Below are 17,323 nucleotides of genomic sequence, written 5' to 3'. Positions count from 1 at the left end.
TGTGTTTTGGAAGAAGAGCAGGAGGAGAAACCGGTATGGAGAAAGATTAAGGGGAAGAACTACAATTCCAATTAGCTCTTTGTCTAATAACTAAAGTTTCATTTGGAGCGATCACCTTCTCCATAACCATACTGGAAAAATATTGTCATAATTTTAGAAAAGGGTAAGAAAATATAAAATATTCCAGACAAAGCCAGTTTTCAAATATACTTGGTAAAGTTAGAAGTCTCAGTTATCGCCCCATTTTCCTCCATATCAAAATCCTTTAACCTTTTCCTAAACCTACATTGTTTTAAAATTTAATTTTCTTCCCATTAAGAATTTGTTGAATAATAGAAACAACTGTACAGCAGTAACTGGTATAGACGGCAATCATGTTATTATGGATCAACGGATTTTAACATTTTATATTAAGTCATAAATCCTGTTAAGGTATTAAAGCAATGCCTAAACAGATTGCAATTCACATTGAGCAACAAAAACTAAATCTGCAACCTGTGAGGTGTCACATACACCATTTTCTCTACAAATATTCACTTAATGTTAAATATGTAGCATAATACTGATGAGGGGAGGAAAACCATTTGTTATGAAGAAAAAATTAACATGCATCAGAACAGCACAGCTCACACTTCCTATAAATCTCTAACAACCACAACTAAGACAAACATGCAAAATAACTGCCCTTTAAAATAAAATAAATAAGACTTCAAAGCATGGTATGTTTCTATGAGAAATTAGAAGTGTACCAAGAAAAACATTTATTGATATACTATACACATTCAGTATAATGTAAAAAACAACTGAATTGTTTATTTCTTTCTCTGCCATTTATTAAATAGGAAATATATGCAGACACTTGAAATGTAACTTTTCAAGTCAGACACATAAATGGCAGTACATTGTTCCCCAAATTTAGTCATGAAGAACCACCCTGAACAGCAGTATTTTCCCATCTACTTCATTTAGCAACCATTAAAAAGAGTCTTCTGACAGCATTTGGTCTATTACGCAATAGTTAAAAGTTTAAACTCTTCCTTCAGTCAGCTAGAAATTTGTTAGGCTGTGTAATTAATTTAAGCAAGCTCCTTTTCGGACAATCCTGTAGAAATTGGAGACTTCTCTGAAACCCATCTGAAATTCCAAAATTTAAAACTGATTCACACTTTAACTTTTTAAAAATACAAACACACTACTACTTAAGTATCAATGATGCTAAGACCTCAGGAGGGTTAAAAAAGGGATCTGACATTTATATGGAAATTAACTAGAGTACATGTGAAAGAGTCATGGGATTTTCTGACTTCTTGCTTTAGGACATAAACCAGCTACTCGCTCACAGAGAGAAAAAATGTCTCCCATAGATAATTTATGCAATAACTTTTGCAACAATAGAAATAAGTGGAATATCCAGAGCACCCATTAGCATCAGTGTCCCACTGTACTAGGTGCTGTCCAAAATGCAAATGCAAGGCAGGCCCTTGCTTCAAAAAGGCTCTATAAGTGTTTTTCTTGCGATAGGATAGTAGACTAGACAGTCCATTGTCTGATAATGCAATTTCATTTCTACATTACATCAACACCACTGCAGTGTCACTGACTTGATAGTACTATAAAATCATGTAACTATTCTGTTTTTTCACAAGTTTACATTTAAAGTTATAATTAAACTCTAATTATCAGCCAACTCAAGTTCACCGAGGTCCAAAACTGCAATCTTACATTTGACTTTTTGTTTTTATTTTAACCCTGGTGTTATAAGAACAGGACTGAAATTCCCAGTGTTCTGTACAGCTTTGCAGAATAAAATTTCTCCAATATTTTGTAAACTGGTTATATGTGTGTATTAAATTTGTGTCCTGTCCCAAAGATTTTTAAATATACCCCACAATTCAGAAAATGCCACCAGCTTTTGAGGGGAGGGAAAGTACTGAAGGAGATGGGGAAATGATGTTTCAGATTTATAGTTAGTTTATTTCATTCTAACAGCACATAATTGATACTACTATCTTTAAAGATACTGAATTCTTCAGAGAAAAACCAAAAACTCCTCTTGCATTTTTTTCAGAATGTTGCCTACACAACACTAAAAACAAAACAGAACCAACCCACACAACAGGAGCTTCTTATTCATTCTAAGAAGTCACATCTGCGACACACCACACTTTTGTGATTAATAAAGATATCCATCCTGCACATTCAGCATCCCACCCTCTTCACCCAGGTTCCTCTTTACCACCACTCATTCTCTTCCCTGTTTCCCTTCTGTGCTGCCACAAACAGGGACAAAGTTAGTCACGGTTTTAACACACACAAGTAACTTGAGTTCCCTTTTCCTCAGAAGAATTGCTTTATCAAACAGATTTAAGAAGTTCCCTCCAAAGACTGGAAGCAGATCCAACATCCTTTCAGAAAAACAGTAGTAATCTTGTTGGGTCAAAGAAACATGCCATCATGATAGCACTGTCTTCATTATAAACCTTGATTTTCCTGGCCAGCTCAGTCTCAAACAGCAAGGCATTAAGGATGATTAACACTGAAAGATTAACACCTAATCAAATTGTATTTAACTGTATTAGAAAAAAAATAATAGCAGCTGTTGGTGTGTGTATCTGCTGAAAGAGAGAAGTAGCCCCTTTACCACAATTCTCTCCAAAATAATACTCCACTCTTGTACTTTTCACTCATCTTTATGTTCTGTTTTCCCTCCATATGTTTTTATATCAACTCTAGTTTCCTCTCCCAACCTTCCTCTTCCAGATTTACTTCCCACTCTGTTTTGCCTTACCTTTTCCTTCCCCCCTTAATTTTCATCCCTAAAAGCCAAAGCCTCTAGTTCTGCTGTAAAACAAACATGTTTTGTTTAAGCGACTCTTCTGCAACACTGTCTCCATGTACAGCCTTGTTGGGCAATCAGAACAAAATTCAAAGCCAAGTTGGTGGTGCAGCCGCAATTCTGATGAGCAGCTGAAAAGAAAAGTTCATTTGTATAAATATTTAATCTAAGCTAAAAGAAAAAGTCATTCCTTTTCCTAAAGCCCTAGTTCCAGCATTTGTCTAAACAGGGTCTCCCTCTCTTGTTATAGCGCAGATGTCTCTCTCACAAAAAGCTGCAGCCTTATACTGTGGACTTTCATTCATCAGACTCTAAAGCCAACTCTGACTTCATTATAAATACTGTTACCGTACACCAACTGAGCCCCAATCATAACTGCTTTATAGGCTGCTCGACAAGAAAATTTCACTCGAGTAGCAGGGTAACTCAAATTTACAGTTTACAAATATTTCGTTTCCCATGCAGGTTTTGCATATTTATTCATTCAAGGGATTCTACTTCTAACTGAATTGTTCAGCTGAACGTAGGACTGTGCACTTTCAGAGCAACATGGGTATTTCACGCAACTCTTATTGCTCTAGCTCTAGGCCTTTTATTGTGGTATGGCAAAGCACATCAGTCTCAAGATGTCAAGACCACAAGCAAAAGAGGATTAAAGAACCACACCATATTTCTTCCACCGACGAGCTGGATTCTAACATTAACTTCTGAATTTTTTTCTTCTCACGTAGAGCAACTAGATTAATTTGTCCAAATGTCTTCCATGAATTTGTTAACAAACATGCTTACAACACAACCAAAATGGCAAACAATGAGGTCAGGACAGATGAAAGGAGGATGAGGGTCATACAATATGACCATGTGTGGATTTATTTATTTTTTTTGTGGTGGGGGGAGAGGAGGGGAGAGGTTTGCAGGCACTTAATAGATGCAGGGATTCCAAGGGCCAGAAGGGATCATTTTGATCATCTAGTCTGAGTTAGAATGCAGCCAGGGAACTTCCCCAACACTTTGTAAACATTCCAGGGGATTTTTAAAACAATCAGGGGGAAAACGAAGTTGTTTGTAATGTGTCTTTAAAAAAGGAGTTGAGAATGAAAGCTGGTGAGGTGAGAAAGAGGTGGTGGTTGGGGAGGAAAGCAGAGGTCGGGAAGACAAACAGGTGAGGGAGAGACTGGCTCAAGGTAAACACACTTCAGCCCCTAAAGCCAGATCTACACTTCCATTCTGCTGGCACAGCAATGTCAGTCAGGGGTGTGAATTTTTTAAAAAACATAGCTCTTTTGCAAAAGGCCTAGTGTGGCCAAAGTTATAGTGGCACATAAGTGCTTTTGGCACTATAACTGGGACTATGCTATGAGGACGTTTCCAGCACAGCTGTATGGGCAAAACTTACGTGCAGACAAAGCCTTAGTAACAAACGGTAGCCATAATATAAAAAGTCAATATCTTCAAAGGGAGATTATAACGAGAGGTAGTCTTATAACACCAACCTTTGCAGGGTTTGAGGTTGCTGGATGGTTGTTTTTTTTAAAAAAGCATTCACACCTTCGACATAGTGTGGACAATAAAATTAAGAAGTTAAAATTCATTAATCAGCATGGAAGCTGCTTAAGAATATCCTTGCTTGGATACCAAAATCTGGGATGGGGGTTTGGTGAAAACCAAAACAGTTAGAAGCAAGACAGAAAGGTAAGTTTAGATATTTTTTAAAAAGTAGTTACCCAATCCAGACTATGCTGATACAAATTGAAATTTTCGCAGATAACATGGAGATTAAAATGTCTAAGAAATTGATATTTAAAAGCAAATGATCGAGAGATGTCGAGACAGCCAAATTGGCAGCTCCCATTTACCCTTTATCTAAAGTAAAAGGAAGCTAATTTAAAACAAACCCAGGCAAATACGTGTTTATCCAATGTATGATCTGTCCAACTAAATGCCTCAGGATATGCGTTACATTATAGTTAATTCCCCTTCCCCTACAGCTATCAATGTCTATGATTCAGGGTTTGGCTACACTTGCAGCTGTACAGCGCTGGGAGTTAAAGCTGTCTTCGTACAGCTGTGTAGGGAAAGCGCTGCAGTGTGGCCACACTGACAGCTACCAGCAGCTGCAAAGCCACTACCAGCGCTGCAACTCTCCAGTGTAGCCAAGGCCTCAGTGCACAAACAGATTACCATCTGGGATTAAGAAGAACTCACCATAAAATAATGAAGCACAGATAGGACCCTACTTTAAAAAACAACAACAACCACCCACAAATGTATTTATTTATTTTAAAGGTGAAGCAATTTTCCCAGAACCTCTTTCTCCAAGTTTAGATAAGTATATCCAGGTAAAGGAGATATCACCTGACAGCTGGGTTGCTGGATTAGTATGACTGTAAAGTCACATCTATCCATCTGATCTCATGAGGAAAAACAGAATCCAAGTACAAACTCTATTTACTGCTCCCACCACCGTATCCCTATAGTATCAACATTAGATGTAACAATATTAGGATCCAATGCTAAACGTGCTGCTCATACTACTCAAATTATGCTGTCCTAGTGAGAGAATGTGCAAAGTGTGGGAGGTGGCAAATTCTGTGGGGGGTTTTGGAGAGTGATGAAATGTGTATTTTCTGCATTATTGACATAGCTGTACCTAAACTACCAATAAAGCACCTAATAGTGCTATGCAATTGAATCACATTTTAACACCTTCCTAGGGAGGCGGCATTTAACATTGGTCAGTGTCAGAGACAGGACAAGGGTTTAGACAGAATGCTGCTTTGATCCAGTTTTGCAAATCTCAGGTCTCTTTTCAACACTATATAAAGCAGGTCAGAAAATGTTAAGTATTTCCCCCCAAAATTTTTTTAAAACCTCCAAATGTTGCTTATCTAACTTTTTCCATGGAAGTTTTTGAAAACAAAAAAAAATTACTTTTTGATTTTCAGTTTGTCAAAAACTTTAAAATGTCAAGAAATACAAATTTCCATTTTAAAAAGCCATTTTTCATCAACCTGAAATTTTGACCTGCTCTAGTTTTATAGTATAAAGATACCTGAGCATATTTCAGATCAAAAATATTACTTCAATTTAGATATCCTGTGTCTCCCTAAGAACACCTGTCACAGCACCATTCTAGTATCTTTCTACTGTGTGTCAATTTCAAATCTGGTTTATTGAAAGGGAGGAAATTTCTCCTTTCTGCACTGGATTTATCTTTTGCTTGGGTGTATTTACATGTCAATTTTTACTTCATACAAGTCTTGTTTAAGGCATCCAGAGACTTTTAGGCACACAAAGGCAAGAACTGTAAACTGGGTGAGAGCGCCATGGTTGCAAAAATAGACTTTTTTGCTCCTGTACAATTTTCTACAGATATTAAAAAGCTCTGGTTTGAAATGTTATTGCTTTAAAGGATTTGCACTAACCTGGACTTTTCAGATTGAGAGCATAATTTTTGTTAGTTTAAAAAACTTCAGAGCCACAATAGCACAAAAGTAAAGTGAAGTTGAAAGCTTGTGACTACAGCAACTACATGAAATTAGTTGCAACAGCAAAACTGGCTTTTGAATCATCTTTTGGAAACAAATCACTGAGAATAAGCTTATATAGTTGTGAGCACAACTAATTTGAATAAAGACCATATATAGGAAAAATGTTGTTGAGTACTGCCATATATTTGAATTGTGGAAACAGGGACCACTTCTGTGATGGATATTCGGTAAATCTTCCCCAGGAGTTTTGCCTATTCCAGAATTTAGCATTTCCTATAGTATCCATTTACAGCTATCTCAGAAGAGAACACTAATTAAAGGGGGAAGTAGGTTTAGCTGACAATTTCCTCTGATAAAATAAGTATTAGAAGTCAGATGGAGACTATATCAAAGACATTAACTGTGTACAGCATACATTCAAAATGATAGGCTTTTAAAGAAAAAAAAAGTCTTTAACAACCACTTCCTGGCTAACTGACTAGGAAGAATTCTCAGATCTCTTCACAAACAAAACCTGAAGGAAAAAAACCCATACAAAATTGAAGGGTCATGTATAAACTATATTATTAAAGAGCTTCAGTCATTTCAAAATCTTCTGTAAAATACATATTTCCTCCACTCACAAGCTGCCCTCCCAATGGAAAGCATTGCTAAGATCTAGCCAGATGTTTAGAGAATGTTTGGCCTCCAGATAGCTGCTTATCTCCCAAATAGAGAGTGCCCTGTTGCCTTCCTGATTTGCAGCTCAGGGAGATGCAGTGTGATTGGGCATAAGATACATTGGAAAAATAAGCATTAGGCCTGAATGAAGACTGGGAATGGTTGGGTCATTACAAAACCTAATTTCCCCCATACTAATTTCCCCCTACTGTTACTCTCACCTTCTTGAAACTGTTTGAAATGGGCCACTCTCATTACACAACAAAAGTGATTTTTTCCTCTCTTGGTATCTTACTCTTAACTGAATTGTCTCGTTAGACTGACCTCCCACTTGATATAGCAACTTCCATCTTTTTGTGTGCTGTATATTTATACCTGCTACTGTATTTTTCACTGCATGCATCTGATGAAGTGAGTTCTAGCCCACGAAAGCTTATGTCCAAATAAATTTGTTAGTCTCTCAGGTGCTACAAGGACTTCTCGTTGTTTAAGCATTAGAGAGTGACTTATGCATTATACCAGGTGGAAAGACTGCATTCGGAATAATCAATCCACTGAGGTTCCACACGTGACTTTTGTATTTGCCCATTTCCATAGTGCCAAAGCTACGGTACATACAGAACTGACTGTCTAAGTACTGGCTCATCACCCAGTATCCGAGCACCCCACAATCATTAGTGGATTTTATCCTCACAGCACCCTTTTGAGGTCGGAAAGTATTATCCCCATTTTACAGATGGACAGTGGAGATAACAGCCACATTAAGTGTCATGCCCAAAGTCACAGGCAAGCTCTGGGTCACCTCCATGGAAACTCATCCCCAGTCTCTCAAGGACAAGTCCAGCATCCTATCTAGGGGGACCACCCATCCCTAATTGGGTTGGACAGAACTGAAATGCACATTTCAAGTCCCGGGCTGAATGACTCCAGGACAGCATTTGTCCCAGATTTCCTGCACTGCCACTCTGTACCTGCCCGAGGCTCAGGAGCAGCACCAGCCTCTTCCCAGGGGGAAGGGAGCTGAGGTGGGCTTTAGTCCCCCTCACCACAAGGCCCCTCCTCCTCTTCCCTCCGAGGCCCTGGAGACGGGCAGTAGTAAGAGCCACCCATGGAGCCCAGGCTGCTGTGTGGTGCCCTGGAGTCCCGGAGTCTCCACCTGCCCTGGGAGGCGTGCCCCAAGGGCTGCTCTTGGGAACCGCCTCCCACCACTCAGTGCAGGTGGAGGGTCCGGGACTCCCCACAGCAGTCCAGGCTCCCTGGGCAGCTCTGGCTTCTGGTCTGACTAGGGGGTGGGACCTTAGCAGGGAAGAGGAGAGGCAGGGGGGCAGGGCCATGGAGTGTGGCGGGGCTCCTGCAAGTGTCCCATTTTTGCATTTTGAAAAGGTGGTTACCCTAACCCTGTCCATTCGCCCATGCTTCCTGTCTGTTCTTCCCAGGAGGCTCCCGGTCCAAGTGCTCTCTCATGCTCCCAATCAGGAACATGAATTCCCAGGAAACAAAGAGCCGTAATAGGGAACTGGGGATGAGATGCTCCACCAACAACCACTTAGTCTCTGTGGTCTCAGGTATGTAGCTCAAGTATATGGCTGGAGCAACACAGCAGAGACAACAGAGATAAATGTGGGTAGAGTGCACTTTCACTTCCTGTCCTTAAAGCATGGAGCCTCTTGGGTATGGGGAGGGTGGGGTGCCTCACATTCAGTGCATAGTGGGGGGCTGTCACTATGGGAGGGAGGAGAAGCAGCAGCTGTGGCTGTGTACAGCCTCTATGACTGCAGCAGTCGTTGTTGGGAAGCTGGATCTGAAAAAGTCCAGAGAGAGAGAGAGAGAGAGAGAGGGTTTCTCCCCCCACCCCAGTCTGGAGCTGTAACATCAATGGAATCACTGCAGCATTATTCTTACTTTGACTTAGCAATGCATTGCCCAACTGCTCACCATGGAATCTGGGCTCCTTGCTCCCCATCCCTTAGTGGCTTCTGGAGTTTGATAGGAGACTCCGACCCCCCCACGTTGGGTCCCTGATAAATATTTTTTAAAACATAAACCCAAGATTTTAACTTCAGTTTCTGTTTCACTTTTACTAGGACTTAAGAAAAATAAAACGTCTAGTAAAATTACTTATTCATAGATTCTAAGGCCGGAAAGAACCATTGTGATAATCTAGTCTGACCTCCTGTATAACCCAGGCCATAAAACTTCCCCCCGAATGATTCCTAGAGAACATCTTTTAGAAAAACATCCAATCTTGATTTAAAAGTTACCAGTGATGGAGAATCTACCACAACCCTTGGTAAATTGTTCCAGTGGTTAATTTACTCTTGCTGTTTATACATTTATGCCTTATTTCCAGTCTGAATTTGTCTAGCTTCAAATTCCAGCCACTGAAGCATGTTATACCATTCTCTGCTAGACTGAAGAGCCCATTATCAAATATTTGTTCCCCATGTAGGTACTTATATAGACTAACCAACTCTCTCCTTAACTCTGTTGCACTAAATAAATTGTGTTCCTCAAGTCTATCACTGTAAGGCATGTTTTCTAATCCTTTAACTATTCTCATGGCCCTTCTCCGAATCCTCTCCAATCTATCAACATCCTTCTTCAACTACAGACCCTAGAACTGGATACAATATTTCAGAAGGGGTTGCACCAGTGCCAAATACAGAGGTAAAATAACTGCTCTACTTGTACTCGAGATTCCTCTGTTTATGCATCCAAGGATCACATTAGCCTTTTTGGCCACACATCACACTGGGAGCTCATGTTCAGCAGATTATCCACTATGCCCCAAAATCTTTTTTAGAGTTGCTGCTTCCCAACAGGGTTCTGAAAGTATGTCTTAAATTCTTTGTTCCTGGGTTTATACATTTAGCTACATTAAAATGCATATTATTTGCTTGCGCCAAGCTTACCAAGAGATCCAGAATGCTGTCATCAATCACCTGTCCTTTTCATTATCTACCACTCCACCAATTTTTGAGTCATCTGCAAACTTTATCAGTGATTACTATGTTTTCTTCCAGGGCATTCATAAAAATGTTAAATAGTTTAGGGCCAAGAACAGATTCCTGTGGGGACCCAGTAGAAACACACCTGCTCAGTGATGAATCCCGATTCACGATGACATTTTGAGACTTATCAGTTGGCATACATCAAATGGACTAGAAGATAGTTACATTAATTTTATATCTTACTAGTTTAAGTCAAAATGTTATGTGGTACCCAGTGAAGTACCTTACAGAAGTCTAAATATAACAGATCAACACTATTACTTTTATCTACAAATTTTGTAATCTCATCAATAAAAGATATCAAGTTAGTTTGACAGGATCTATTTTCATAAACTGATGTTGCTTTGGATTAATTATATTACCCTCCATTAATTCTTTATTAATCAAGTCCTGTATCAGCAGTTCCATTTTCTTGCCAAGTATCAATGTCAGAGGGACAAGCCTATAATTACCCAGGCCATCGCCTTTATCCTTTCTAAATTTTGCCACATTAGCTTTCTTCCAGAACCTCCCCAACGGTCCAAGACATATTGAAAACCATCATTAGTGGTCTGGAGAGCTCCTTAGCCAGCTCTTTAAAAACTCTTGGATGCAAGTTATCTCGACTTTCTGATTTAAAAATGTCTAACTGTATTAGCTGCTGTATAAAATTCTCTTCGGATACTAGTGGAATGGAACCAGTGTTATCATCATAACATGATAACATACTGTTTTTACCCCAAACACAGAAATATTTATTGCATGCTTCTACCTTTTCTGCACCATTACTGATAATTCTACCATTTCCATTTTGTACTGGACCAATACCATTGTTAGGATTCTTTTTGTTCCCAATATAAAAATTCTCATTGTCCTTAACTTTGCTAGCCATTTTTCTTTTTGTCCTTTTGCTTCTCTTAAAAATTTTCTACATTTCCTAACTTCTGATATGTACTCACTACCAACTTCACCTTTCATTCATGTGTTATGTATTATTTATATAGCTGTCTTTACTACCCCTCTAAACCAGGTTGTTTTTTAACCAAGATGGCCATCTTCCTTAATTGTAGGGTTGTGGCTTTTTGGGCATCTAGGAAAGTGTTCTTAAACAATTCCCACTTATCATTCACATTTTTCTTATTAAAAACTTTTCCTCCCAGCTGATGTGACTCAATTGTTTTCAGCTTTACAAAAATGATCTTTTTTAAAGCAACAAGTGTATATAGATTATTGATCTGGACTTTACTCTGTTTGCACATTATAAATGTAATCAAGTTATGATCACTTGTACCCAAGCTACCATTTTTGCTGACTTTGATAGCCTGCCTGTCACTGCAGCAATAACAGGCTGGTAGTGTTGTGTACTGCCATGTGGGATGGGTCTGTTAGTTGTCCAGTCTATACTCCACACCTAATGGCTGGAGAAGAGAAGTTCTACACCCACCCAACTACTGCCAGATAATTGGGTAGGAAAAAATAAATTGTATCTAGTCTTCTGTTTTGGGGTTTAAACCATAATCATAATCCCCACAAGAGAGAAGGAAGAGAATGGAGCAGGGAAGCAAAGCATTCAACCATGCTGTTGAACAGAATTTCAGTGCAACTCCCATCAGAAAAGCTGTATAAAGACCAACACCTTTAGCACAAGTGAATCATGTACTTGGAAGTATTTTGAGCTGGGAGAACAGATTGGACCCAGAAACAAATTATAAGAGGTCTTCTGCAATAAGAACAAGCCTGTTCATAGTAAAGCAGAGACAAGGGCCTTGAAAACAAAAACAAAACATCCACTGCTGGCATGAAGTCTTCAAATGAGAGAAAACCTGACCCTCTGGAATAGTGGAAGTACTTTTGACTAGAAAATACTTGTGGGATATTGGGGGGGGGGGGGGGAAGCTATCCCCAAGACCATCCGTAGCTCTGGCTACCAATAAATGTGTTCCTTTGTAGGTAAGTGGTTAACCTGCGACTGTAAACATCTAGTATTATAACTATTTTTTCTATGTTTAAAGAAATATCCTAATTATCCATATGCCAGACAATCCTAGATCTGTAGTAGATAGGTTTCAGCAGCAGCCCCAAGAAAAACAATACAAAAAATATTCAAATTTTAAAACAAGAGTACCAAAGGAACCAGTGTAAAGATATCAAAATTATATCAATGAGATATCAAAAAAGTAACCTAAGACAGACCAGAGTTCAATGGAATGACAATTTTCAAACTGTACTACGCCATTTTACCTCAAAATGCATCAGGATTTAAAGTATGGACTGAAACTGCAGACATTCTGGCCAATATATTCATTGACATGAATGTCTGCGGGATCAAAATTGAAGTGAAGTACAGAATAGTCACAATAAAGCAACTTCTGAATTTATAAATGCAAGTATCTGCACACCAGAAAATTGATTCCAAGAGTTATACTACCCGAATACCATTTGACCTGCATATCCAGTCAAAAACAGCCAATAATTCAATAATGAGTACTTGCGAACAGCCTACAGACTACAAATTATTCAAAAATTTAAATCATTCCAAACGGCTTGAGAAATTGTTAAGCTGCTTGTTGCTGCAATTTACACACTCCACTCTAACTTCACTTTAGAAATAAAATAAATGCCTGTTTCTACTTACGTTTAGTCATTCAAAGTTTTACAGAACATAATGTAATTGTGATTGAAAACGATTAACAAATACATCTCTATGCACTAATAAGCTTCTCTCACTTGACAATAATGTGCAAAAACCTTCAAACATCTGAAAACTATAAGTATTTAATGAACATGGAGTCTAGACTACTTTCTTATCCACAAAAACAATCCCACTGGAACAAGACGAAGGCAATGACATTTTAGTGGCTAGATAGATTTGCAGCCCTGGAAACAGAGGATCTGTCACTTTTCACAAGCACTGAAGTTCATGTTAGTTTTGAAGAGAGACGGTAAAATAAAGATTGACTAAACCTCTCCTTTTGGGCTTTGTTTATTGCCAGTTTTTCATTTGATTAAATAATTGGTTCTGCTCAACTCATCAGGTTTTGCCAACTAGAGAGAAAGTTGGGGACTCCCTCAAATAATAAAGACACTCTTTTACAAACATCGGAGTGCTTTGTAACTCAAAGTTCCATTCCAATATGTATTCCTTTTTGGTGATGGTGGGGGGGGGGGAGCTTTCTTTTTAGAACGCTTTGGCTGTATGTTCGTTTTTAGTCCAATAGTCTTGGAATAGAAACTGCAAGCATTAACATAAATGGATTGAAAGGTTTTGTTTCACTAACATTTCTGAAAAATCTCTCTGCTAAAATGATATTTCTTACTTTTCCGTAACAATAGTCCCCATGGACTGAAGTCAATAACTCCCCTACAGGAACAGTACATTAAGACTAGAGATGGGCAAAACACGAGGAAATCAAAAATTTTAAGAGGCTTATCAGCCCTACAATGTATCACAGAAGCAACTGCAGCTTCCCTCCCACCCCCGTCAATACAGCCACCTTTAAAGTTAATTTTTTGACATTAAGAAACCACCTACCCAACAACATAAGATAAGGGAAGTGGGAATGAAAGTCATCAGTTGTGTTTTTGTTGAGTGTGCATTTCATTCAGATTTTTCACTGACTCAGTGAAATACAGAGAAGCAGGTTTTTAAGAGCTGAAAACCCGAACACCTAAACGTTTTGCTGTTGATATGTCAGAACAGACAAGAGGTAAGAGGCAGGAAAGGTTTCCCCTGTGTATGGGAAATCTTTCCTCATTTCCAGGGCAGGAATTTTTTTTTTTTAAAGTGACACCAAAATATTCAACAGACAAACTGGAGAAAATACAGGACTGTAGGATTTGCTCAGTTTGCAATACCAAGTGACTAAAGAACGTGCTGTAGTGAGTTGTTGAGCAGGGTAGAGGTAGAAACAGTTTCAAATCAACATCTGCACTTAAGTGCGCAATAGTGATTTCTAACCGTAAGGTATCAAGTTAAAATAATGTAATTGAGAGAGGGAGGCAAGCAGTGAAAGCAGCACCAGAGTGATTATTGTACACATGTTGTAAACCGCTGCAGCAGCTGCGCCATCACCTGCCAAATAAGGTTTGGCATCGGCCCCACCCTCTTGAAATCAGGCAGCATTTGTACATGTCGCAGCAACTGGATGTGACCAGTTCTAAAGCTAGGAAAGACAGGTCACATGACACGGAAAGTTAACATAGCAGAATTGGTCACATGTCTACTAAAGAAACATCTAAAACTGGGTGCTTAACAGAAAAGACCTTTTAATGAAGGTGTGACGAAGCTGTGCTTAGTACCATCGGGGATCCTTTGAGGCTATTTTGAGTCAAGAGTCGGCCTAATAAGGGTGGCCTCTTGTACATGTTTCATTGTAATTTTAAAATTGAAGACTCAAGCTGTTTTTGCAAATAACGGACATGAGACATGTGCAGCTCAGCATGCCACTTAATCAAAATCAGAAGTGTTTAAACTTATGAGACTAGGAATTAACTTTACAATAGGTGACCATTTGTTGTGGATAGCCTTGTTTAGATTCTTCGGTACCTTAAAGCAGTGGATATGAAATTACGATACACAAGCTCTTATCAGGAGGTATGCGAAAAATCCTGTAATGGCAGGCAGTGTATCGTGTTATCCCTTACAGATCCTTTTTTCCCCTGTTTTCATAGATATATAATGACCTTATCTCAGATGGGGCTACACGGTGGACTACATTATTTGGCAAGGGGTACACAGCCTAAAAAGTTTGAAAACCACTGCCTTAAAGCGAAGACAAAGACTGTTGCATTGGCTTTATTCTATAAGTCTTTAGAATAGGTTGTAGCAACTACAGGAATCCATGAAGTGTGGCAGGTTTAGGCCAGTACAACCAGAGGGACCCCACTCTCTCTTCCAAGGCCAAGGCACCCTACTCAGCACTGTATATATTACTATCTTTGCCTAATGGCAGTCCTGAGAATGCTGCTGCCAGGCCCAGAAGCTGCGTTAGAAATGTGAGCACCCTTTCCTTAGGATTAAAGCTCACTGTTAAGAGAAACATGTGCAAGTCTTTGGCTGCTTGTCCACAGTGATGGCAACATTACTTTTCCCTCCACTTGTCTGAAAGCATGCCTTTACTTTTGATGATTGTTTGATCAAAGTGTAAGTATGGCAATGGCAGAGAATAATTTTATGCTTGGGATGCAGTAGCATGGCTCAGTGTGCTACAGCAATCTGTGGAAACCAAAACTTTATGAGTCTGGCTGCAGATGCAGGGCAACCCCTTGAATTGCTTTCCAGATTATAATTTGGAGAAATGACTTTGGTCGTATTTAGCCTTCTGGAAAACCTCATGAATGGAAAGTGGGTTTTTTCCATTCCCTTATTGTTGAGCTCTTATCTAATGGTGCACAATGTTTTGTTGTTATTGTACTGGGTACTTGATGCCAGCAACACAGTACCGGTACCTGCTGTAGAACCAATGAGCCCAATACAGGACAGGTGGAATTCCTCCACCACCAGCCTCCTCTTTCAATTTAGTAGACAAACTCTGCTATGCTGCCATTTTACAAGAGGCCTAATACACCACCTAAAAAGCATAGTAGGCCAGGCCAATATTTGATTTGTAAACGGACACTCTACAATTCTCCTTCTAGTTGTGGATTCCAAGTTATCTACTGTTACCTTTTGGACAGTGAAGCTACAGCATTCATCACTAATTGAACCAGTGAGCTTTCTCATAAGGATGCACTAGAGAAATAGTTCCTTTCTTCCCCCCAGAAGACCAAAAAAGGTTCCCCCCATCTCCCAAGTGGCCTTGCAATGAAGATGAGGCATGACTAAGGACACGTCTTCACTGGCAACGTTAAAACACTGCCACGGCTTGTGTAGTCACAGCACAACACTAGGAGAGCTCTTAAAAAACCACCTCCATGAAGGGCGTGGCTCACAGTGCTAGGAGCACGGCTCCCAACACTGGTGCACTGTCTACACTGGCACCTTACAGCCCTGAAACTTGCAGTATTCAGGGAGGTGTTTTTTCAAGAAAGTTGCAGCGCTGTGAAGTGCCAGAGTCGAGACAAGCCCTAAGGTAGAAGGAATTTCACAAGAATACATGGAAGGAGTTTCCTTGTTTGATATTAAATATATTTAATAAAGACAGACTCTTTGATCTTTGAGCCTTCACACTATCTTGCTTTGGTGGTTTCTCAATACTCAGTACAGACCTCACCATCCAGAGGTTAACATTCTGATAACATCCTCCTCACTGTCAATATGCACAGTCAGAAAAGTGAAGGGAGACTGATTAGATTTAGCTAGTAGAAAAGCAAACAAACAAACAAAACCTAATACTGGATTTCTTTTAACCAACAGGTATAAAACAGCATCCACTCTGTGGGTTTACACTATAGGTTATATCAACTAAAGCTTTATTTACTTTTAAACAGACTTCATAGCTTTCCTTTCTGATGGTTTCTTCTCCAGTCTTTGGTATCTGAGGGTCTACTGATGCAGATTTTTCTGGAGGGTTGAGTACACCCTCCATTTCTGTATGCTCAGAGACAGTTTTATTTTTTTCATGCCCTGTTAAAAGTGAGAACTACTAAACCAGATACTAATCTATTTCTAGACTGGTAGAAGTCCAGCTTTGCGGATATCGACTTGCCAGATTGTACCTGTTTTACAATGATTTCCTCAACCTCATCCAGCTACTGAGAGTGGTTCTATTTTTTGCCCTGCCCAACTTTTTTGTTTAAATATAAAACACAGGGCACAGAGCTCTGCTTAATATACTTATACAATGAAAAGCGCATAGAACGTGTGGAAGTCAAATGGGTAAATACCAGGCAGCCATGAGTGGTTGAGGTGATACATGGCATCTAGTTACCAACTCAGAAATTTAATTCAACTTTTTCCTTTGTTAAGAAAAAAAGCTCAGCTCATAGAACCAGCATCCTCTCCTCTGTTTGTACAAATACAAAAAGCTGCTGCTCACATTCAGCTGAAAATGGGACTTGATCTCACAAGAACAATTGTCCTGAGACCTCCAGTAACTCACTGTTCTGGCTGCATTAGAAATACCATAAAAACAACATTTATGGTATTTTTACACTTTTAACCAAGTAGTCAGGAAACAGTAGCATGCTAAACAATTAAATGGGAAAAGTGCAAAACTTTTGATTTAGCTTTGATTCAAAGTGTAGGCAAAGATATTCCTGTGCATTATATGAATATGCAGACCTGTCCTAAATTAACAAGTAGTACTTTTTCCTCTCATGCTTTTTACTCTGGTAGAAGACGCACTGGTATCTGTTGTAGTACATCTCTCCCCCTTCTCTCTGACACAAGTAAGTATAATAGGATT

General features: G+C 39.2%; 1 protein-coding gene across 3 annotated transcripts in view; it reads right to left on the bottom strand.

The window, feature by feature from the left end:
* The window catches only part of IGF2BP3 (insulin like growth factor 2 mRNA binding protein 3), a 175,394-nt gene that overhangs the window by 80,595 nt on the left and 77,476 nt on the right, over positions 1 to 17,323 (bottom strand). The window lies entirely within an intron of this gene.

Source organism: Mauremys mutica, chromosome 2 (genome assembly GCF_020497125.1).
Source record: "Mauremys mutica isolate MM-2020 ecotype Southern chromosome 2, ASM2049712v1, whole genome shotgun sequence".
In the NCBI taxonomy this organism is placed as follows: Eukaryota; Metazoa; Chordata; order Testudines; family Geoemydidae; genus Mauremys; species Mauremys mutica.
The sequence above is the reverse complement of the archived record's forward strand: the minus strand, read 5'-3'. Positions and strand labels throughout refer to the sequence as shown.